This window comes from Peromyscus californicus, unplaced genomic scaffold (genome assembly GCF_007827085.1).
Source record: "Peromyscus californicus insignis strain IS unplaced genomic scaffold, ASM782708v3 Scaffold_22__1_contigs__length_63687245, whole genome shotgun sequence".
NCBI classification, from domain to species: domain Eukaryota; kingdom Metazoa; phylum Chordata; class Mammalia; order Rodentia; family Cricetidae; genus Peromyscus; species Peromyscus californicus.
The window spans coordinates 5,983,427-6,008,569 of record NW_026294525.1 but is presented as its reverse complement, the minus strand read 5'-3'; the positions used below and the strand labels follow the sequence as shown (position 1 = coordinate 6,008,569).

At 47.7% G+C, this 25,143-nt stretch overlaps 1 long non-coding RNA gene across 2 annotated transcripts; it reads left to right on the top strand.

Moving 5' to 3' along the window:
- The first annotated feature begins 305 nt into the window (after positions 1-305).
- Positions 306-24,392, top strand: LOC128118289 (uncharacterized). 2 transcript variants are annotated; one of them, XR_008221121.1, is made up of 3 exons: positions 306-4,521; positions 9,517-9,781; positions 23,335-24,392. It is a non-coding gene; the product is annotated as an uncharacterized LOC128118289 (long non-coding RNA). The 2 variants fall into 2 exon arrangements; XR_008221120.1 differs by lacking the exon at positions 23,335-24,392 and having other exon boundaries at positions 9,517-11,292.
- The last annotated feature ends 751 nt before the right edge of the window (positions 24,393-25,143 follow it).

The following is a 25,143-nucleotide window of genomic DNA, read 5'->3' as shown; positions in this document are numbered from 1 at the left end:
AGGATCCTACTATCCCCAGGCCTCAGTGCAGCGGAATAAGAGCCCCGATTGCTGCCCTGTGTGTAGAGGTTCTCTGCCTTTCTCTGGCCTGAATGGTGCTGTTTGAAGTCCTGGAGTTGGTGAGGATGTTGGGGTGAACTCTTGTTTGTACACAAGTCACTATTCTGAAAGCCGGGGCTTGAGGGACTTCACAGCTGCACAGAAAGAGGAAAGAGTTGAAGATTTACAAATAAAATGCTGTAATCAGATATCTGTCTCTCACTGTCTGTCTGTTTCTCTTTCCTTTTCAGCAGGAAGGATGGGACTTGAAGCTTTGCAAATGTTCTACTGCCCAGCTGCATCACAATCCTTTACAGAACTGAAGTTCCACTTAAAATCAGAATTCAGACTTTGGTTCTGATAGGAGGGTTCATGCTTATGATTCTCGCAGAAGGGACTCTTGGACTGTGTGACTTATGATCTTTGCTTCCTACTTTAAGTTTTCGTGTAAGGTCCTTCCTTGGATTTCTGTGAGCCAAGACCACTGAGTGCATGTTTGATGTGTTCTCCAACACTTCCAGGACCACGTGGCTGCACTGTCTTGACTTTCCATGTAAGGAGAGTCAAGCGTGGGGAGGCTTCTCCAGGCCACCCCCCCGCCTTCCCCACCCCCATGAGGAGGCTGGAGAGTTGGATGTTCCCCATCATCTGTGTTATGCAAACCTCTGCCAGGTAGGGCTTCTGCGCAATCTTCACCGGGATATCTGATTTGGGGAGATAGGGACCGTGAACATGGTAGTCGATCAACAACATTTGGGTTGACTACACAGTTAGAGTTGAACCGGGAGGTGAGGTAATTGAATCTGAAAAGAAGTGGTTTTGTGTTGAGGCGGAGAGCCTGTTTTTAACTGTAGTGTTCAGTTAAACCCTGATATCAGAAGGAAGTAATACATGACCTAGTTGCTAGGAAGACAAAATCGTGACCCACCAAAGGCAACAGTGGGCTTCTGACAAACGCTGTTTCTTCAAACAACTGTACTTTAGTATTATGAGTTATTTAATTTCTCCTTCAACATGAAAAACAATTCAGATCTGATTGCATCTTTTAAAAATGTCAAGTGTGATCGTTAACCATTTTTGTATCATCTCTGCTGGTGGGAGCCAAAGGAGATGAATAAACACATCCCAAGTCAGTGTGTAGCTCTCCAGGGGCCCTTCAGAAAGACCTCGGCCACTCTTCTGGGGAGTGCCTGTGAAATGAATGGCAGCTACAGTAAGAGGGCTGTCAAGGCCAGCCTGGGCTACATGAGACCCCCTGTCTCAATCAGAAAAGAAATAGAGGGAGAAAATAATGGTTATATGAAGTTTCTGCTTAGCCAGAAGGGCCAGGTGGCTGAGGGCCAGACCTTGTGCTTACTTAATTCATCCTTAGTAGGAGTCTCTGTGTATTTGGGGTGGGGAGGATTCCCAGTTGGTCACTGACTGTCCCTGCATAGTTTCAGGTCACTGCAAATCTGTTTTCTGCATCTGAAAATGGAGATTTATGGTAAGCCTTTATAAGCGTTTTCTTGGGAATATGCAGATGAAGGTATTGAAACAGAAACCAAAATATACAAAAATTCTTCTCATCACACAATCCTCCCCACATGACATTTTGTCGAAAGGGCCAATGTACAACATCGATTCTGTGTCTCCAGGTGCCACATAAAGCAGTCACTGGCCACCACAGCATGTGGGCTGACGGTTTTATTTGTGATGTAAGCGCATCTGCCAGTGATTCTCCACAGCGGCTTCTGCATTGCGATGGCAGAACTGAGTTGTGACTGCTACCTCTGCCCCAGCCTGCACAGCCTAAACTGTGTATCCTGTCGCCCTTGACAGAAAACACTTACTGACCACTAAGGGAAAATATAAACACCGCCAGTGTTCTAGAAATTTATGTCTAAATATCCTCCGCTTGAGCTGGCCGGATAACACACAAGCATCAGGCAGAGACACGTGCAGAGGCAAGTCAACAGTTTTCCAGGAAGCCATCTCCCTCTTCACAGTGGGTGGTGGGGTGGTGAGGAGAGGTCCAGGAGAAATCCATGTCTTTCACCAGACCCAAGGCTATGGGAAAATTCACCTCCATGGCATTCCTCATCACTTTCTCTGCCTGATGGCCTGCCTGGGCAAGTTAACAAACAAACAAACAAACAAACAAACAAACAAACAAACACATCACAGAAGGAATTTCTCTGTTAAGTGCCATGTTGTGGGTGATGAAGGTTCAGAGCTGTGTTTAGCCCTAAATTATCCTAACAGCGGTTTCTCCAGGGAGCCATTTAAAGTGTCAGCTCTTTTCACCTTCCTAACCTGAGATCATTTCGAGTCTTGAGGACTTCGTTTAAACAACATTTATTACGACTTGTAACATGAGGGTACAGGTGAGAATGATAATCCACTCATTCTCAAACTTGAGGCATGGGAACTGACACATAGGGACGGAAAGGGAAGTCAATGAAAAGTTGAAGCTGTCCTGTGTGAACAGGACAGTTCCAATAACTATCTCCTCTTCCTCTTTGCCTAAATTTGGCCATGCAGCCATAGCATTGGCTAAATGAACTCATAAAACGTTCCAAAGTTGAGAAAAAACTGTATGAAGATGAAATTTAAATGAATTTTCAGTATAGATTGTGTATAAGACCCATAAAGATTTATTGCCCTTATTTCAAACATCATTGAAATTAGACTTAATTATCTGTGCAGTTTGCTGGAAATAGCATTTTTGATGAAGTATATGCCATTAATTTTAAAATAGAAATGTACCAAGCTGGTTTTCTTAAAAAAAAATCCTTAAAAAATATAATTTCTAAGTGTTGTCCTTGAAAAAGCCCCTCTTTTCCCTTCCTCATCCCACAGTCTTGCCTCCCCTAACTCTTAATTTGGCGGGTAACCTTTTGAGTTCATTTGCTTGTTTTCTGTTGGACCGCAGCAATTTGAGTGGCCACACGGGTTCAAGAGGATGCCGAGAATGCTCCCACAAGAGGGGGAAACAGCTTGCCTCCTCAGTGAGTTTAGACTTTGAAAGAACATAGGTTAATGGCTTTTTATTAGTGGACTTTTCTCTAGGGAGAAGGAATCCTGTATTTTCTCAGAATATGCCTGTGTCTATACCACACGGAGGAAAGCCGAAATTTATCAAGTTAATTAACTTGGCTGTTCCTACCGAGTAATCAGATTCTGCCGGTCCCTTTTTATGAGGGCTCCTCTCTCAAGGAGACCGTGTGAAGGCCACATGGCCAGAGCTCCGGTCAGCACGATTTCTTTCCTCACAGGAATGTTCTTCGCAGGTGTGAAATGCATCTGCCGTCCAGTCCCCTCAACTTCCTGATCTGTATTTCTTCTAGAATCTTCTCCAAGGCTCTCGAAGAACACCTACCTTGAGGTTTCGGCCTGTGATCTGCCTACTGTCCTGCGCCTTTGCTGAGTGTTTCTGGGCCTGGCTAACCATCTGTCTTTGCTGTCCACCTAACCAACTTCATCCCTTGTCAGGATGTCCTGGTCTCTCCCTGATTTCAGAAGCCAGACCAGTCTTTACTCTCTCTCATTATATATATCTCAATATATATCTCTGATAATATTTCTCTTTGTAGTCAAGGGTTACCAGACACCATTGAGAATCCCTTGGTGGGGCTGGAGAGATAGCTCAGTGGTTAGGAGGGTATACTGCTTCTGTAGAGGACACAGTTCGGTTTCTAGCACCCATGTCATGTGACTCACAGCTACCTGTAACTCTAGCTCCAGGGGATTCAAGCCAGGGGCTTGGGAGGACGGCAGGGGAGGAGGAGCAGCTCAGGGTCAGAGGGAGCAGGGAATGCTGCACGATTGAGAAGCGAAGGCCTGCTCCTTGGATTCAGACGTGTCTTGTCACACTGGACCAGTTTGAGACCAATGTGTTTAAGGGATTGGACATGCCCTTGAGAGCTCATCCTACAGGAAGAGCCAGAGAGGCAAGCTTGGCCAGAGTCAGACAGGAATAAGATACTGATGAGCTTATTTCTCGAGTTTGTCTCCCAGTTTAGGATTCTGAAGGTTCGTGCTGTGTGTGTGTGTGTGGGTGTGTGTGTGTAAGAGAATGGAGATGGAGGACAGAGGAAGAGGAAGAGAGAAAGAGGGAGGGGTAAGGAGGAAAGGAAGGGGGAGGGACAGGGACTATGTTCCCATGAACTTGAGTGAAGGATGGAAACTGAACAGAGTCAGTCAGTAGATCACTCTCGATTGCCCTGAACTGAGTGTGGCTGTCTTTGCTGTGTGACTACTGTTCTTCCCACCAAGGTCTGACTTTCTCATCTTACCCTCTTAGCACCTCGAATTTGGGCTGGTCAAATGCTGATATGCCTTGAGCCACAGAATGTGGAGGAAGTGTCGGTTTGTGACTTCGGTTTCTGTCCCTTGGAGTGCTGACCTGGGAAAACTATGGAAGACCCAGGCTAATATGGGGCTCTGTACAAGACAACCGGGGTGCCCAGTGGTAACCAGCATGAGCTACCAGACACATCGGTAAGCCTCCAGGCCTACAACTTTGTGCAGTTTTGGAGAAAGCCCAGCAAAAGCCATAGGAGAAATCACCAGTCTACCCACAGACGTTCAAAACACAGTCCACCTCTGCTGTTAAATTACCGAGTTATGGGACTGTTTGTTATTCCACAAACACTAGCTGTATCAAGCTGCTCTACTAAAATTGCTGAAAGATATTTGGAGACCTATCATGCATAATACAAGGAAACCGTGAATTAGCAAAGTGTTCTGAGGATGGGCTGGCCACTCAGCAAGAGAATTCCTCTAGAGGGGACAGGTTCATAGTGGCTAGCTTTTGGGATGGGATGGGTGATTTTTGTTGTTGTTGTTGTTAAAGATACTTGGCATTGTTTATTTATTTATTTATTTATTTATCTATTTATCTATCTATTTATTTATTTATTTATTTATTTTGGTTTTTCGAGACAGGATTTCTCTGTGTAGCTTTGCGCCTTTCCAGGAACTCACTTGGTAGCCCAGGCTGGCCTCGAACTCACAGAGATCCGCCAGCCTCTGCCTCCCAAGTGCTGGGATTAAAGGTGTGCGCCACCACCGCCCGGCCTATTTATGGTTTTTTAAGACAGGGTTTCTCTGTGTAACTGTGACTGTCCTGGAACTCTCTTTGTAGAGCAGGCTGGCCTCAAACTCACAGAGATCCTCCTGCCTCTGCCTCCTGAGTGCTGGAGGCACAGGCATGTGCCACCACTGCCTGGCTGGGATGGGTGATATTTTAAGAGTTGCCCTGTGGCAGAAAGAGAGACCCAAGTGCCTCAAGGTAACTAGGGTTCTATCCATGAAAAATCAGCAGGTGCTGGATGGGGAAGTGGGGGCAGAGCGGAGGACCTTTGCAGGGTTGCGGTGGCTTGTGACAACTGGCCGATTGAGGTGATACAAATGCCCCAGTTATACATGAGTGCCCCACGGGTGACTGGGGTCGACACAGTTCCAAATGTGTTGAGGTTGCGAGTTTCTGACACTGTGTTGACTTGGTGATTCCATTGAAGAGAAAGCTCATTCTCCTGGTTAAAGCCAAGAGGGCATCAGAGGGCTTATTAAGAGCTGGGCAAGAACAGGGGCACTGCTGAGCCCCACACCCCAGACCATGGTGCTTATTTGTCAATATTTGTGAGACACCTCTGGAGGTCACCAGAGCTGACTGTAGGTGGGGATAATCTGGGAGGCTGGGAACCACTCTCAGAAGAAGATGACACACAGAGCCAGTTCTTCTGACATGGCTTCGATGCTAAACACAGCACTGATGAGAGAGAGACAAGGGAGACAAAGACACACGGAGGAAGCCAGAAACACAGAAGTCACTCAGCTGAGTGAACGGGCAAGAGCGTTAGTCTGTCGACTCTAGAATTTATAACAGTTTTTCTAGCTGGTTTGGTTCATTAGAGTCCATCCGAGTTAGCCTTTTCTTTTATAAACTCATGCTTCCATTAGGTAAATAACCCCGAGTTAACTAACATTCCTTTCAGTAATATCCAGTGTTTGCCTCAGTTTTCTGTATGACAAATTACCACAGATCTGGGTGCTCAGACCATGTGCTCCCTGGTCTGAGAGTCTTCTTAGGAGGTTGAAATGACTGTGTCTCTGGGACTGGAGTCTTATTTGAGGCTCAGGGTTTAGAACCTCTAGGCTTGCATTAGGTTGATGAAATTTATTTCCTGTGGCTGTTGGCTAGTGCTGTCTTGACTCCTGAGGCCACGTGCAGGTAGCTCCTGGGACTGCTCGCAACGTGGACAGCCCATGAACTCACAATATGTGCTGTGACTTCCCCTTCTTCTGAGTCCTCTCTGATTCCGTCGGACCTTTTAATTACCAGTGATGATGGGTTAGTAACCTACTCCCAGGGTCTAAACACTCAGAAGTCTTAGAGCCATCTTGAATCATGCCTCCCATGGCATCCGTGTGTAATTTGGTCTCAGTTCCTGGAAAGATGTTGTATCTGTTTATTTATACTGCTATAATAAAATACTTTAGACTGGGTAACTTACTGTGAAAGGAAATTTATTTCCCCCAGTGCTGAAGGCTGGACTCTGCCATCAAGGAGCCTGCATTCGGTATATAGTGATGAATTCCTTGTTTTGACCTTGTACAGAAGACCTGTAGCCAGTTCCCTGTAGCTCTTTACAGGCATGAATCCAGTGGTTTCCAATCTGCGGGTCATGACTCCTGCCTATCAGATATTTACATTAGGATTCATAACAGTAGCAAAATTAGAGTTATGTGTAGTAACGAAAATAATTTTATGGTTGGGGATCACCACAACATGAAGGACATTAGGAAGGCTGAAAACCACTGCACTACGCCATGCACGAAGCTAAAACCTCCAGGACTTAATATTCATGCCTAATACCGCCCTCTTAATGACATCACACTGGTGGTCAAGTGTGAGTATATGACTATGGAAAGGAGGACAGCTTCCTGCCACTCAAGTGTCATGCCAGGCTCTGTCTACTGTTCAGCTTTCTCATGAGAGGCTGCCAGAGGACCTATGCCGTGGGAAGATTAAGTGGCTGGTGCTGTTGTCCTTTCGTGGAGTGATTTGATGGCTCAAGGTTGGCCTGCTTCTCGGACTTCAGGGCCATCCCTTCCCTACACCAAGCATTTTCTATCTTCTTTGATTGTGTGGAATTGACTTTTAATTACACGAGGTTGGAAGAAAAGAACTGGAGGAAATAGGAGATGCCTGGAGAATAACCTGCCAGTGCTCTGTATTCCGAAGCCATCCTTTAAGGGACAGGAAAGGGCCATTCATCAAGAAGAGTGGTCACAAAGACTGTGGACTCCAGACAAATGCCCATCGTTCATGCCACCCAGCCTCAGGGAGGCATCAGTCTGGTACCCTTGCTGCATGGCAATCCTAGGCAACACCACCTCAAAAGAGCAAGCCTTCGTGGGTTTACATCTTGTTAGCTGCTCCCTAGGTCTCCCGGTGACAGTTTTATCCTGTTTTGCTTTGTTCTTACGTGTGCACGGCTGATTCAGAAACCATCCCTGACATGTCTCTGCAGCTGGCGCTTAGAGCATTGAGCTGATTCCATGAGGTCATTAATGTCAAACCTAAAACAATCAGCCTGTGTGGGCAACCGTGCCCAGACAGCCACAGAGAAGGCCGATGTGCCTGGCATGTTTGGATGTAACATTTCCCTTCGTTTGCCTTTACAACAGCCCCTTGGATCCCAGGTTATGAATAATGAGAATTTTACTCATGCCCTGAAAACATGACATTTGCAAATCACACCATCCTTTCAGTCCTAAGAAAATACCACATTATTCTAGCCTGACACATTTTGTTTTCAGGTAGGAAAGTGGTTATCTGTTGGCTCACCTCAGAGAGTCTACAACGGACTGAACATTATCATATTGCATAAATAATTTAGGTGCGAGTACCATTATGGGTGTAAATCAAAAGAACAATATATGCTTCCGAATTTGCAAGTGTTTGGAAATTTATATAATGTTTCATGAGGAAGTCTGTAACCTACAGAACTATTCAAATGATTCGAATCTCTCTAGCTGTTGGGAGGCATCAGCACCCAGATGCTCTGCCTTCACTGACAGATTTTAAGAAGATATACATTTACTGTGCAGAGTGGGAGGGATCTATTTTAAATGCTGGCCATGCTCACAGGCATGTCCAACCCATGGCTTTCAGACTACATGTGGCGATATGCTAGTGATGATAGCTACAAACGTGATACAGCATAACATTGTAAATTTATTTGAAACATTGTGAGGTGTGTGCGTGTGCCTGTGTGCATGCTCAAGCATGTTACATGTTCCTGCGCATGTGCACATATTTGCTTTCCTTTCGAAGCCAGGGGTCAATGTCTGATGTCATTTTCACTTGCTCTTCACGAATTTTTGGAGGGACAGGATCCCTTACTGATCCAGGAGTTCACCGGTCAGCTAGGGTGGCCGGCCAGTGAGTTTTAGGGATATGCTTGTCTCTGCCTCCCCTTACCGATACAGGCTTCCGCTCTTGGCTTTTTACATGGGTCCTGGGGATCTGAACTCTGGTCCTCATACCTGTATGGCAAACACTTTGCCAGCTGAGCTATCTCCCCAGTCCAGTCTTTTTGATAGCTCAATTGTGTGGTTTGCAGAGTATAAACGCCGTAGAGAGAGCATAGTGTCTCATTGTCAAAAAGCTGGACACGTCTAGCACATTGCTTCTCTGCGTGCATGCACCAGGACTGCCTGGTGGACAGTTGCAGCAGATGATGGGTTCCCCAACCCTACCCCAGAGTGTGTGGTCCACCGTCTCCGACTATGCCCTCACACGCTGATTATACCTTCAGAAGAACTGTGCTAAAGGACTCCTCGTGGGGAAGGCCGGGTTTCTCTTTAGGGAAGCGTTATCATGGAGCCTCTCTGTGGATACATTTGACTCCCACTTAAGCTAGTTCTGATTCCAAAGGCAAGCCCAGTGAGTAGCAAAGGAAGGGCAAGCTGTGTGTGGTGAAGGAACTGTTGCTGTTGGAGTTGGGTTCATGAACGGCAGAAAGAGGGTGAGAGGGTAAGGATGAAATCACAGTAATGGTGATGTCAGACTTAGAGTAGATGTAGAGACTAAGAGATTTCCTGAGGCCAGGAAGGGCCAATGAATTCCCAGAAAACTTTGACATCCCATGTTCAGTTTGCGTTCCCTGAGCTGTGCTTATTCCCATCTGTCCTGTACCCCCACCTCCACCACTCACCCCAATATTTGCTGGAGACCTGACATGTGGGGTAGGATCTGGCTGACTTTGGGATCTGACCACTTTCCTGTAGCTCGTCGGTATTCCCCAGAGCTCTGCCCCTGCCCCAGCCTCCATGCTGAACTCAAGCTGGGCATTAGCAGGACCCATTGAGAGTCCCTTCCTGTCAGCTCCCCAGTAGCAGCCTATAAGGCAGACTTTCAGAGTGTGAACATGGCTAGGGATGGTTTCTTTTTTTAATTTTATTTTTACTTCTGTGTGTACACAGGCGTGTAGGTACCCATGGAAGCAAGAAGAGAGTGTAAACTCCCCTGGAGCTGGAGCCACCAGTAATTTTGACTCTCCTGATGTGGGTGCTGGAAACGGAATTCTGATCCTCTGCAAGAGCTTTTATCCCACGAGCTGTCCGTCTCTAGGGGACATTTTCTTGCCATTCAGATATCAGGACCCACCCAGCCCTTTTGGCTAGAATGGGGGAGACAGGGTGCTGAATCTAGGTGCTAAAGAGAGGACCAGTGGACACTGGTAGACAGGTAAGTTCGGGAAAGAATTCTTTATGGAACCAAAGAGTGCTCTTTTGGTACTTGGGGTGAACAAGGCAGGGAAGGATGGCAGCAGTCAGAAGGCAGATAATAGGGTAAATGCGCACAGAGAGAAAGGTGGCCTTTGCCCAGGAGCCCTCAGAGAGAGCTGGTTCCTCTAGGTCTATTGGTCCCTCTAAACCAGTTCCTAAGAGGGGCAAGTGTGCATTTGGCAACATGTGTGGGTAGCTTGGGGTGTGACAGGAGGGGCCGCTGCTGACATTTATGATAGAGGCCAGGGAGGCTGCTGGGTACCCTGGTGTGCACGAGACAATCTGATGATACATACCACCTGGTCCCAGAGCTCAAGGTCCTGATGATGCTTACCACCTGGTCCCAAAGCTCAGGGTCCTGGTGATGCAGTCCCACCTGGTCCCAGAGCTCAGGATCCTGGTGATGCTTACCACCTGGTCCCAAAGCTCAGGGTCCTGGTGATGCAGTCCCACCTGGTCCCAGAGCTCAGAGTCCTGGTGATGCTTACCACCTGGTCCCAAAGCTCAGGGTCCTGATGATGCAGTCCCACCTGGTCCCAGAGCTCAGGGTCCTGGTGATGCAGTCCCACCTAGTCCCAGAGCTCAGGGTCCTGGTGATGCAGTCCCACCTGGTCCCAGAGCTCAGGGTCCTGGTGATGCTTACCACCTGGTCCCAAAGCTCAGGGTCCTGGTGATGCTTACCACCTGGTCCCAAAGCTCAGGGTCCTGGTGATGCTTACCACCTGGTCCCAAAGCTCAGGGTCCTGATGATGCTTACCACCTGGTCCCAAAGCTCAGGGTCCTGGTGATGCAGTCCCACCTGGTCCCAGAGCTCAGGGTCCTGATGATGCAGTTCCACCTGGTCCCAGAGCTCAGCGTCCCAGTCGTTCCTGAGGTGTGGCTCTGAATCTTTAGTGTCAGCATCACCGGGGACCTGTGAGTTTGTGAGTCCGTGGGCACTGAGCCCATCTATCAGACTTTCTAGTTAGATGTCGCAGGTCTGGGCCAGGCCAGGCATCCACTGCAGGTCATTCCAGGGCCAGCCACCACCGAGAGCACCTGCTGAGGTGGGAAGCTGAGGTCCCGGAGTGGTCTGGACAGTGAGAGAGTGGCCGGATTCAGCTTCACACGAGGACATGATGGATTGCGGACTTGTCGCTTTAAGTCTGGAGCTCACAGCCTAGGGAGTCAGGCCAACCTCTCTCCTAGATCTGACAGGCCCCAGCCTGGAAGGGTAACTGACAGTCAGGTCTCTGGGGATATGAATGGGGGCAGATAAAGGAGATACAGCCACAATTTCCCCTAAAGCCCTGGTTCCCTAGCAGACAGCGAGAATGACAGAAGATAACAAACTCTCCCCCTGTCCCTGAAGACCCTGACTGAGCTGTGTCAATCTCCTGATAGCCTGTAGCCACACCGTGAGCTATTTTTGTATCCTCCTGGGAAAAGCAGGGGAGGGTGTTATGAATATCAGACTTCTTTGTTCTGAGACTGCATTGTGTGTATCCTCTAACTCTTTCAAAAGAGAGACCCCCTATAAAGGGACCCCCTCCCCCGATACATACAACAAACAAAAATTGGCTCCCGGGTCTGCCAGGGATGTCCAGAGTCTGAGGAAGACAGATCCCATTCACATCTGTGCTTTTTCAAGGGTGAAAGGTTAGAGCTTCCTCCACTTCCTGCTCAAGCTGGGAAAGATTTTATTTTCCACTTTAAAGGTACATTTGATATTCAGTTTAACCCGACTTTATGAACATATCAAGGTGGCTGTACATCCTCTCAGGGCCACGCATCGGCCATTCTTTCCCCATCAGAACCCACTGTATTCTCAAAGCCTCACCCAACAACTGTTGAGCTTTAAACTAGTTTAAGCTGGCCTGCTCTTTGCTCCTCTCATCCCTTATCCCATTAAGAGAAGTTCCTTTGTATAAATGCCGGGTGAACTGGACTCTGAGGAGAAAACTTTGTTATGCCCGAAAAAGGACAGTATTTTCCCCAACTTTTTTATTCTCATGTGAAGAGGATTTCTACAGTGAGGAGTAGCCTGAGGCATCTCGGATCTTTGCCAGGCTGCTGGGAGACCACAGGTACACACGAGGGCCATTGGATCAGCATCTCCCAGCAAACCAGGTATCCCAGAACATGGAGAGCCCTGTCCAGTCCTTGGGGCAGCCATTAAATTCTATTGATTCACCGCTACTCTTAGCATTCAGACCCACTTCTTGGACTCTCTTTCTCTTCCTCCCTTCCTCTCTCTCCCTCCCTCCTTCCCTCCCTCCTCCCTCTCTCTCCCCTTTCTCTTCCCCCCAACAAATAAACTCTCCACTGAGTGCTGTCTCTGTCTCCCACCCACCAAGACGGGCACCTTGGCTCCACCCACCAAGTCCTCTCTCTCTCTCTCTCTCTCTTTCTCTCTCTCTCTCCATCTCACAACATCTACAACTCCATTTGTGGGGGAAGTATGAGTGTGTGTTCTTCTAGAATGACGTTACTGACCCATTCAGGTCGTTTGGAGTTCCCCAGCAGCAAAGGTAACTTCAGATTGCTCTAGCCTCTGTCCCTGGTTGCTGACTTTCTCCTTCTCGTGATGTGCGATCTTGATGAGTCTGTGAAGTGTGCTGGTGGGGGTGGGGAGGGGGTTAATGATCTCCACTCTGCTGCTGAGGGCTACAGCTCCCGAGAGGTGAAGGGACTTCCCAGGGCTGCTCACAGCTTAGCAAGAGGTTGGACCTTGTGTTCTCCTTGCACTCCTCTGGAGCTCCAAGAGTGAACACAAACAAGGGCTCTGTCAGCTGGAGTGAGGGCAGAGCCTCTTGTCTGCATCATGCCGTGTCAGCCCTCAGGGCTAATGCACTAAAGCAAATCATTTCTGCTTGCTTGCTGTGTGCATAGGGCTGTACCGGGAATGAAAAACAATTCAAACGCTCGGTTTCTGTGCCTCTCTAAGAACACAGCTAGACTATGCTACCAGAACTGGGTGCTGTGTGAAAGCCAGAGTTATGTTTTAATTTTTAACTACTATGCCTAAGACATCCATGAAACAAAAATGTCTCTGACCTATAAGCCCCTTGCCCAAGGACAGATAGTTCCTAAAATGCTGGAGGCTGTTGTTTATGGGAGATAACAAGTCATATGTTTTCACTACCCTAAACAAATTTGTTTGACCCAACTACACATGTGATGTGCTTAATCACACGTGGGTGGGATATGTGTCAGGATGTAAACTTGCCCCTGATTGGACCCAATGGGAAATTCAGTGAATTGTGGGTTTTGCCTTTTTAAGTCCCTGAAAACTGTGACTGGGGGCCATTTTCTGGAAACCCAGAGATGGATCTGGCTGGAGAATCCATTAACCTCGCCAGTATTTAATTAAAGCTTGCTTCAAATTTGACTTTAGATCGTGGTAGTGGTCTTATTCTCCGCGGGTAGGATTACCAGCTGTATGGTAGCAGGTTCTAACCAGGGGTGTGTTATGGGTGTGGCAGGTGTGACATAGCAGTGTAGGATGGTGTGTGTATAGGGGGGCTGCCTCTGGTCCCTCTTGAACACAGTAAGCTAAAAATTAGTAAGGACACCATGTACCTTAGGCAAAAGCAGAGCCTCCAAGAGCTGAACCTGGCTTGGCTGTTAGCTGTGAGGACTTTAGCAAGTCACTGCCTATCTGACCTCTGTTTCCTCTCATGGGGAAGGGAGGGCTAATATCCAGCTCACCCATCTGTAAAATGGTAAGAGGCACAGGATGGGGGCTTGAGGGATGAGTTGGTCATCAGACTTGTGTTGAGCTTTTAACATTCTTAGGTCAGTTGCCAGCATTTTAAAGGCAAAAATTGTCACATGAAAATTTGGACTTTATCGATGAAGCAGGAGGATCTGTCTGGCAAGACTTCAGCCATAGCCATGGCTGACGAGGCTGAAGGTTGAGGCCCCCTTTCAGGTGTGTCTAACCTATTATGGCATTGACACACAACATTGTCACCTACCAAGTTCACATGGGAGAACTGTGCAATAAATTGAAAATAAAAATCAAGGAAGAATCTCATAATGCTTTGGGTATGTTTATGACTGTGTTGTACTGCCATCATAACTCTCTTCCACAGCATGTGGCCTGTGGGCTGTGAGTGGACATGCCTGTGTTGTACCGCCATTATAGCCCTCTTCCACGGCATGTGGCCTGTGGGCTGTGAGTGGACATGCCTGGGTTGAGACACTCCTGTCTGTCAACACTGTATCACAGTGGACCTGCTTTGTGTAGCTTACTCCCTGGCCCTTTGAAGGTTTTCAAGTCTTGTGTTACACACGTATAATGTGCTTTTATGACACGATTATAGTTTAAGAGTTCTAGAATAACATCTAGACTGAAAACAGTGAGCACCAGCTACCTCTCCAGCATCTGTCGGGTAAAAGCCCAAAGCTACACACCAGATTACATCAGGAACCTGTGTTTGTACACCTCCAGCAACAGCCAAAACACGAGGGAGGAAGATTGTGATTGACAGGAGCACTAACAGGGAAAATCCCACTTTTTTGGCATCTTCGGCTCCAGGTTCACTTCAGGGGACTCTACTGACCTCAGCCATCCATAAGAGCTATGCATCCCTTCGAGGGAATCCCCACGCCCTCCTGGGGAACCCATTTACACGACCTGTGCCCACAGCTCCCCTGAGCTGCAGCTCTGTGCACTGGGCCAGAGAGCTGGCAGCCATAATGAATACACAGAATGTGTGGGAGCGCCAGAAGAGCAGCAGCCAGCATACCCCACTCAGTTCTTCTAATGAGATCTAATGAATCGGAGACACCAATTCCAATAGGAGCCATAGTGCTAAGCAGCAAAATGCCTTGGGGTGAAGGTGGGTCAGGTTGAAGGGCTCCCTAAAGGATGTTGACATGGGGGCTTGGGGGGGCGCTAATTCTGACAGTCCCATGGGAGAAAACAGTTTGCAGAGCAGTTAAAAGCCTGGGGTTCAGGAGAAGAACAGAGTATGAGAAATGGATCACTGAGAATAAATTATGTTTAATTCAAATAAGAGGCAGGCCCACCCAGCGGCCCACTGTAGAAGTCAGAGGCGAGCCTGGCCACTTGGAACGTGGTTACAGTTTGGCTCTCAGAAAACAAAGGCTCTTCCTAAGTGTACAAAGAAAGATGGAAATAGTAGTGGGTGAAAGCCAACGACGGGGCTTCAGACAATTCATTTCAATTCTATTCCGTTCAAGCAGGTATTTACTATCCTAACTCATTTTGAAATGCTGTATATTTCACATTTCTCATTGTGGTTATGAATAAAGGAAGTCCCTCCATTGGAAGGTGTGTGGCAATTCTTCCCCTTGCCGGAATGCTTTGAGGCATTTGTTTGCATGCACCCTTGGGTCTCCAGTGCAAGATGAAGAGGATGCTGTGGGCTGCAGAGAGCCAGGGTCACGGTGGATGGGTGCTGCCCACAGATCATCTCTGCAGGCGAGGCTCAGCCGATGAAAGACTGAGGGGTGTAAGAGCAGCTGACACAGCATACTGCGGAGTAATCCTTCTTTTATGCTCTGCGCTGGGCAGTCTGCTGAAAGCATGCTTTGCAGAGACAAGCCTTTCATGAAAGAGTTCATGGTAGAGGTCAGAAGAAGGTCATGGAGGTGTCTAAATATGGAAAATAAGAGCCATGAGGAATGATTAAGGGAGTTCTCAGAGTGGACCTGGACTGAAAACACCCCTGGGACCTTGTCACAAATGAAGATTCCGGCCCTTCACAAGAACTGAGTCAGGATGGCTAAGGGTGGGCCCCCACAACCTCTGAGGCTTTCCATGTGAGGATTAACTTGGCTATTTTAAGAACTGCTCTCAATTTTGGTAAAAAGATTAAAAGAGTCCTCTAAATTCTTCATATCTTTACTCTCTTAATGTCCAAAGATAATGTAGGGAATTTCTCTTTAGAGAATGAGACATGCACCTGTTTCAGGATGGGAGGCTTTGGCCTCCCAGCTCTCCTTCAGTAAGAATGATCTTATCCATGGTTCTGCCTCTGGAGGAGCTGGGAGCATGGCGGGCCTGATAGGTGTTACTGTGGGGTTGCAATGGCTTCATCTGTCCTCGGAACATTTCCATGGTCTGATGAGGATATCTGGAGAACCCCTGTTTCAGTGACGAGTGTGGCTGCTTCTCCTGTCCCTTTGCTTCCCAGGCTCGTGTTTTTCTAGTGGAGAGACAATGCCGGACAGGTGGATTTGATGCAGGGCATGCATTACTGCTTTCACCCTTGGTGGGCCTCACCCTAAGCTGACACTGTGCCTGTCCCTACAGCTCCTGCTCCTTCTAGACGGTCCCTTCTGAACAGGTCAGTGCAGTATGGTGACTTGGACAGTGAACCCACCATGCTACACTTCCTTTGCTGTGAGGTGGGGCTGCTGTTAAATTGCTGTACCCTGTGGGATTATGGACAGTGAAGAATCATGGTTCACTTCAACAGTAGATCTGCCTGAGACCCTGAAATCAGAAGGCAGTCAAGCCATGCTACAGGCACATTTGTTTCAGTGAGGTAATAATAGCCCTTACAAAGTGGAAAGGGGGTTTGGTTTAACCAGCATGCTCCAGGTAGACAACTGGTCTACCAGAGAGGTAACACTACACTGAGAGCTCAGCATAGGCCTCAGGTTGGGAATTCAGTTACAACAATGATCTCATCAGTCCCAGGGAGAACAGGCCTTTGAATAGAATGCATAGTTTCCATCTCGGCCACTGTGACCACGTCATGCCATTGGAAGGGCCAAGGACAGAGTTGGCACAAACTACTCTGAATTTTTGCCTACTTATTTATATAGTGCCCTCTAAATATGGACACCTTCCAGAGGACATTAGCACCTGATTCTTTCTCCTCTCTGTCCACCACCCATGTGTCCGTATGTCCGTATGCCTCTACCATAGCATTCCCTGACTCGCATCATCTAATCTTTTCCTCTCCAAGGCTTCTGATCTAGCCAGACAACTCACAACTGCCTATGAGATTATTTATGGTCTAGAGTATTTCTCTCCTCACTCAGAATTAATGGCCACACATTGTCCAAAGTTATGCCCACAGAGAGTACTTTTCAAAGATACCCTGATTATTACTACACATTCACACACTTACGTGACTTCTTTATAACCCAAGCTCAGCCTTTTCTTCTTCCCTAGTGAGCAGACTCAACCTTTATCTGCAGAGACACAAGAGAGGGACAGATGCCTGGTGCCCCTGAGGTCCAGACTGATGCTCATCCTCCGTGGTCTCTGGCATGCTCTGTGATCTCACTCTTGCTAGAAACTAGATGAGCCACTACCATTTAATAATGGGTTGCTGTAAGTCTGTCTTGACTTAGGCTTTGTTGGGTACAAAATATCAAAGCTTATCACAGGCATCTTTGGTCACATGGTCACTTGTGACCAGGGCCAGGAATTCTGTTTCTGCCAGACCTCAGTGGCGCATCTGGTGATAAAAATAGACATGTAATTATCTGCTCAAGATGGCATGCCCTTGCTGCAGACTCCCAGGAGGTTCATTGTGATCCTCCGATTGGTCTTGCCCCAACCTCCGGATGCTCTGTGTTCAAACACTGGAAGACAGCTCCAACATAGAAGATCCTGCCAGGTCATACAATCCATGTGGTATGACTGCTTAAAATGAAGCTGTGTCTAGAGACCTTTCTTGCTCTAGTCCCACAGGAAGCTGTCAGATCTTCGCATTGGCAGGAGCAATGCCCTACTTTTCATCATGTGAAAATCAGAAAAGAAAACACATTTTTGAGTTGGTGATACTCACTGTGATGGTTAACATGTTGTGTCCACTTGACTAGGCTGTGACTCCCAGTTCTTTGACCAGACATCAGTCTTCAACAGTGGACTTGGAGGGTAATGGATGGCCCTCCATAATGTGCATAGGTGTCACCCAGCTTGTGAAGGAAGGCCTTAGCACTATCTTATAAATCTTGTCTCCTATCCATATGTTACCTACTGCCCTGCCTATCTGTGGATTTTAGACATGACTATCCCAAATCTGCATGAGTAGATTGCATCTAATGTGTATCCCATTTCTTTCTGAAGCCTCTGTCTCTCTGGGTCTCTGTTTCTCTTTGGGCACATATATACAGTGTATGCATTCTATGTAATGTGAATTATAATGTGTTATATATTACATATAATTCACACTATTAGTTTGCTTTTCTTTGGAAGAACCCAAATGATTTAAATGATAGGTATATTTTATAGTAAGGCATCAGGGGAAGAAAGCTGATGTAATGGAAACTTCTAGGAAAAAATATGAAAACTTAAATTAATAAAATAATGAAGTTATAATATTGAGAAAGATTTTTAAAAAATCAAGGAATAAGAGAAAACACAACTCAAATAATGTAGCACGTTGTCATCCCTTTGAATGTGTATATAATCTTATGGATTGATTCTCTCCTCTGTCCGAATGGGTAATTCTTGTCCTATTTATGTGCTTCAGAGCATGCAGTGGGATGAAAAATTCCAGGTTTATTGTATCGAAGGAAGCGTTACCTTGATACCTAAATGTGCCCCAAATGGGACATCATCAGTTATGATGACAACGGCCACAAAAATGTGTCCAGGTGAATCTTGCTTATGAATAGTGGGTCATTTCCTCAGGGTCTCTTTGCAGGGTAATCACTATGAAAGAATGTTTGTTCCAAGAATACAGAATGATTTAACCCTAGAGGACCTATTAATATAATTTATTTTGTTAGCAAGACACAAGGAATAACCATATAATTATAGTCTATTAGGATACTTTATATCATTGAAAGGCCTTTCTTGATGTTTTTCTTTAAGCACTCCTAGTACATTAGGAATTAAAATTCAGTTGAATTACAAAACCTAAGTTCAAGGTCTGTTTGAGATTTCAACATGGGATCCTGTTAGTACTATGGAACTAACCAGCTTAATGCATACCTGAGGGAGGGTGAGTCCATGAGAAACTTCCTTCTCTTTCTTCCAATACATGTTGCCTGGTCAATATGTTTGACACAAAGAACTATGTGATTGACAGCCCAGGAAACCCAAAAGATGGTGATGTGCATTGGGGTGGACCTATTCCCACCATGGTGGTGGTCTTTCTGTATGTCCTTCCAAGTTATCAACACACCCTTCACTCTTGAAAGAAGTTTCTTGAGTTGCTTCATTGGTGATGTCTTCTCTGTTTTCTCTCCTCTATCTTATGGACTATTGTTATGTGAATATTGGATCCTGTTTCCAAGTTCCTTTTTTGTGCTCTTCTCTTGCACACTCTCTCCTCTTTCCTTCCATCCTTCCCTCTCTCCTTTCTTCATCCCTGCCCTTCCTGCATCCTCTCTCTTCCTGTCTCCCTCCACTCACTGGAGATTCAAGTCTTATCTTTAGTATGCTCTGAGATAGGGTGGGTGTAGCCTCTCCTTCAGAGGAGCTGAGGCCCAGGGGTCCCAGTGCTCACATGTCTTCGAAGTATCAGGTGGCATCCTACCCTGCAGCTCCGTCACCTCTAGGATCCAGGAGGCCCAGGCCTGTGTCCAGGTCCCAGCTCTTGTATAATGAGCGGACACAACTTAAGTTGCACACACCACTGCTGTTTACATGCTCTTGGGGAATTCTTAGTCATGTGGCCGAGTCTCACTGGTGTGTGCAGGGGGAGGAGTTGCAAGACGAACTCCTTATTCTTGGTCTTATGTTTCCACTTTTCAAATGACTGCAGAAGTGCAGAGATGTAAGGAGACACTTGGAGTTTTGATCACATTCTCCCTTGGAAACCCACAGAGCCCTGTGTTTCCCCTCCCCGCTTAAATACCTCTGAAGAAAGAGAGACCTTAAATTTAATCCATTTAACGCCTCCAGGTTAAAGTCCTACGCAGTCTTTGGAAGAATAACCTCAGGGAAGCCCTGGCTGGTCAGAGACACAGTGGAGAAACCACAGGGGACCCAGACCCACCGCAGTGTTCCAGTCCTGTGCTGTTCTGACAGTCGGGTCGGCCTCCCAGCCATTGTCCTTCTGGGAGTAATCAGCTCTCTGGTCTGTGGGGGCTCTGTGGGATTAGAATGCTCGCAGACTCCCTCTTCTTGGCCCCTTCCCACTTAGCCATGTGGCCTTCTTCGGCTGATAGCCTTCGTGCCTCCCCTGCAGGCCTGGGGACATCAAGAGATTTCAGCTACTTACACAGCTCCTTTGCAGGCCAGTCGGTGTTTCACTGGTAATTCTGTCCACTGCGGGGGAGGATGAGTTGTCCAGTCTATTTTTCTGACCAGTTCCGTGATGTAAGATGCCAGCCAGTGATGTCACCTGGAGAGTTTCATGCTGAGGCCTGGCTGTGCCCAAACCCCACCTCACCAACCAAGCTACTATGACATGCCCATTGTGGCTTTTGGTGGGGCAGTGGCAACTTCGAGGGCAGCTGAAAAAAATGACATGGGTGGAAAGCCCTTACCCTGATTCTTGCCTGCTGGGCTGACTCGTCTGTTCTGCCCAAGAACCCTTCTGAGAGGCGATTGAAGATTGATTGGGGTCAGTCTGTCCTCCCGCCGAGGCGCTGTCTCTTTATAGTCAATTCTAATCACGGCTTTATCTTGGGTCACAGGAGCACTTGGCTTTTCCACGTCTGCATGGCTGTCCATGCTGGGACTCTAGCTGGCTGAGTTGTAGGCTTTGGGCACAGGAGCCTCTTAGGCAAAGCTGCTGTCCCTTCTTTTTATTTTCCTCCACGGTCACTTGAGTAGAAAAGCATTGCCCACCTATAGTTCCCACAGTTGTGATTAGCTGGGGCATGTAGATGGGAAAACCCTGGAGGGCTTGTCCTGTGGTCCTTCCCACAGTGACGCTGTGCTTGCCTGTAAGATCGGTACTGGTGTCCAGGGAGAAGGAGCTGTGGATTATGGGAGCTTAAGCCACCCCTCCACCCACTCCCTGCCAGCCATGTTCCCACCCGTGGTAGCGAAGACCTGGGAAGTGTTTCCCCAGAGGAAGCTGAGTCACAAGCAGATGATGAGGCCTGTGCTTGTGTTCATCCAGCTTTTGCTTTGCCCCATCTGGACACACAGCAAGAGACACCGTCTAAGTTTTTGTCCTTCATGAGTGTGTGGTTATGTGTATATGTTCGTGCGTGTGTGCATGTTTGTTGGGCATGTGTATATATGTGTGAACACGGGTAGAGGCCAGCAGAAGCCAGTGTCAGGTGTCTTAATTGCTGTCCACTTCATTTTTTGAGACAGGGTCTCTCACTGAATCCAGAGTTCATCAATTTAGCGAGGGCAATGGACTCTAGGGATCTTATTATCTCTGTTTCTCCAGAGCACTGTTGTGCTTGACTTTTATACAGGTGCCGGGGGATGAAAGCTCAGGTCCTCATGCTTGCCAGGCAAAGCGTTTCACTGAGCCATCTACCCAGCCCTTAGGTTTGTCCTTGAGAGTGAAGGAACCTCGGGAGGAACACAAGCTCCTTCTTGAATCTGCAAGTCTGGAGTGAGCCAGCACGGCCGGGCGGACTCGGATGTGAAGGGGAATGGACTAGAACAGACAGCCCGGCTGGCAGGAATTCAAATCTCATAAACTTCCCTCAGACCTCTGACTTGTGTAATGAAAATTCAGCTGCTAAATCCAATTGAGATCCAGGTAAACAAGAGAGGGAAAGGTGAGCGGAAAAAGGTAAATTAAATCACCAAGCAAATGTCAAGTAGAGGTCAGAGTAGAGGTCAGGCCTGCGCTGGGGATGCTCTTAGATTCCCTGGGAGCATCTCCTACTGTGTTTCTGATGGGATCAAAGTAAACTGGTAAGCAGAAGCCGCTACAGTGAAGGGATTTGTGGAATCAGTGGCAGAACAAAAGCCTGCCACCTCACGTGTGTCTCCTCACTGGAACCATCACCATCTAGATGGGTCTTGACTGTCTATGGCTTGTCTCGGATGTGTTTACAATCCCAAGCATTAGCTGAGATTCCCTTCCCATCATACCTGGCCTTGCAGCTCCCGGCCTTGCTCAGTTCTGCTTAGGGATCATGCCTCAGCACAAACAATCTAGCCATCCTGAACTTCATCCCCAGAGATTTGGGAACGGGGGGGGGGGGGGGGGACGATTTTATTTGCTGACTTCTTGTGTCTGTCGGGTGGGCTTTAGAATGAATCAGGCAGAGTCTTTCTTCTGGGTAGGCTGACTTTCCTCTCAATCCAATAATATCTCCCAGCCTCAGCAACGGCCCCCCTGCTTAGGTGGAAAGCCTGTTGCCACATATAAAAAAGATAAAACTCATGTTTCCTGCTCTGTTCTCATCACAGACATGCAGACCCAATGACACAGGGTTAAGGTCACCAAGACACTTTCCTGTTTATTCCTGGGCTCAGCAGCAGAATATCACAGGATCCCAAAGCAGAATTATTGATTAACCAATAGTTTTAAATCAAAACAAAGAAGCAGCTTAGCCTAACTCCAAATGCTGCATCATGGCAGGGGAGTGCCATCCTTGGGGGTCCTCCTTGACCCCTGCAAGCTTTATTCTAAGGAGGCAAGTTGTGGCGGTCTGGTAGAGATATAGGCTTATAATGCCCCAGATCAGAGGAGATTCGTCAAGTGAAAAAGAGGAACCTGGGCTCTTATGCAATATGACCTTGTGTGACTGTCAGATAGGCTAATTGTTAGAGGTCACCTTCTGTGTGTGAATTGTCCTCAGATTTTCCCACTGTGAATGGCTACTAATAAGAGAACCTACAATGGGTCTCAGTTCTTCCTGTGAGGCTTGGCGGAGCTTGCTACTCACAGTGATTCTCTAGTATTGGGAGCTAAGCTAAGGGTTCTTTTACTGGATAGTCAGGGCTCTGTCTGCCCATCTGGTCAAGCTCAACAGAGAAGGTCATATGTGTGAAGCAGGGTCTGAGCTAGGACTTGGGGTAGGGTTGAGAGAACAAGGGAGGGTAGGGTGTTCCTATGGTGAAGGTGAAGACTGCTTGGCCCAGCCAGGAGTCAGGGCAGCTAGAGAGCCTGCTTGCTAAGCAGTGGGCTTGAGGTAGTGACCAAGCACTGCTTGATGGTGGCCCTTCTGGGTAAGAGGGTTGGCTGGATGAATCTGGAGAACAAACTTGTAGGGAGTGAAGAATCATGAATGAACATGTATTGTTGACCCAGGCATGGTCATGTCAAGAACCCCAATATCTCAGGCCCCATAGGAGTGGCAAAGCCTTCCCTGGGTAAGGCTCAGAGGGATAGCAAAGCCAGCTGGGTCTAGCATTACCAGCTGGGTCCAGCATCACCAGCTGGGGACAGCATCACTGGCTGGGTCCAGCATCACTAGCTGGGTCCAGCATCACACCAGATGGGTCCAGCATCACTAGCTGGGGACAGCATCACTAGCTGGAAACAGCATCACTAGCTGGGTCCAACATCACTAGCTGGGTCCAGCATCACTCTCCCTTAACTGGAACAGTCAATTGCTTAAGGCCCATCAGCACTTTTATCAGTCTTGGTTTTTCGTGGGATTAAAAGTAAATTAAGTAGTGGATTTCGGGTACATGGCCTCTAATGCTCTGACAAATTTGTCTTGAAGGAGAGAAACAACCCAACAGGAATGGAAATCGACAAAAAAAGGCTGCATTGACTCCATCAGTTAATCAACACTCGTGTATTGGCAAGGTGATTAACTCTACCAGGAAACAAGCCTGCTTCACATCTGATCTGCTTCACGTCTCAGTGAAAGTGTAAGAGAGTTTTCCTGCTGGGCCTCACGGCTCTGCACACATGCATTTGGCAGCCTGTGAGAGGAAGCTGGACCTGGGGACAGCACAGATGTGCATGACAGACAGCTATGCCTCAAAATATTGAGCATCTGCTACACCTGAGTCATCTTGTTCATGTTTTGCAACATGTGCATGGTACACTCAGAGACACACGAAGACACAGGGCCATCAGCTGCAGTCATGATAGAGATAAGTTAGTCAATCCCTATTTTTAGCAACAGTGAAAGCTGCTCTATTTTCAGTTCTTAGTGTATTTTCACCTAGGTTAGCTCATGGATCCCCACAACAGTTCTGAGTAGCGTTGTCCCCGCTCTACGCATGGGGAACTTGAGGTTCCAAAAGATTTTTGACTTCCCCAAACATAACTACTAGGGGCCATACTGTGAATGGACACGGCCAGTGTATAAGCTGTGCGCTCTGCTTCTAATGACTGGTCCCCATTCCCAAGCCTGCATGGAAAAGCAGACCAATTGGACCGGTGGAAACAAAGGCACTCAGGACCACTGAGAACATCAAAATGACCTCCCCTCCACACACACACACCCGAGCGCTAAGCAGGTGAGAGAGGGCCCTCAGCTCCGGTCAGCAAAACCAAGAACTCCTGTTGATACCGCAGTCCTGACCTGACTATCCACCCTACACTCCTGCCTTGGGAGGAAGCTGCAGCCTGGGGTCTAGCCATTGTACAAGCCCTGGCCGTTGCCTCTGCCCTCTGCAGCCCTGCAGGGTGGTTGGGCTGGGTGTAGAGGTGCCAGGAGTTTCATGGAACTGCCCAGCCACGGAACCTGAGGGGACAGGAAGATCTGGAGCGACACAGCGTCTTTGCTTGAGTTCATCTGACTGTTCTCCCCTAGCGGGCTGAGACAGGACAAAGAGCTGGGAAGCTTCAGGCCTGGTGGGGGATGGAAGGAAGAGGACCAAGGGTGGGGTCATGGGGGGGAAGCTGACATCATGGGTGCAGGGCTGGCTGGAGAGCACCAGAGGCGTCACTTTAATCTCCAGAATGAGCTCAGAGGTACAGAGTGTGGACACATAACCTCTGCCCATTCATTTAATATATGGCTGTGCGTCATTGTCGTTGGACTTCCATCTTAGAAAATGACTATTCATAATGGAAGTCTTGGCAAAGGTTTCTTTCTAATCAGCGAAACAGGGGTTGGAGGGCTTGGCGGTGGTACCCTCGCCAGAGGCTTTTAATTTTCGAGAGACGTTAAATTATGCTGCCGCCAGATAGTCGCATACGGGAAGCAATGCAATAAGTCAGAGGGATGTGCTGCTTTTTCTTTTTGCATTTGACAAGCACAGGAAGTGGCCATTAGCCGAGCCTCAGAGAGCATGTCTGCTCGCTGTACTACGCACACAGTTTCTTAAGTAGTCCCCCAGGCCTAGAAGAAAAGGCTTCAGGGTGTCACAAGCACCCGGGGGACAGAGAACCTGTGCACGCATAGTCCACAAACAGATGTTCATGGCTTGCTTGTCTCAGGTTTTCCTGGGGCTGAAGGCTGGCCTGGCCTTGCAGAGGTATGCCGAAGCTGCTGAAAAATAGTTTTGGGCACAGGGGCAAAGAACTTATAAATATCTCATTTCTTACTTTACTCTTGGCTAGCAAGGCCAGTGCA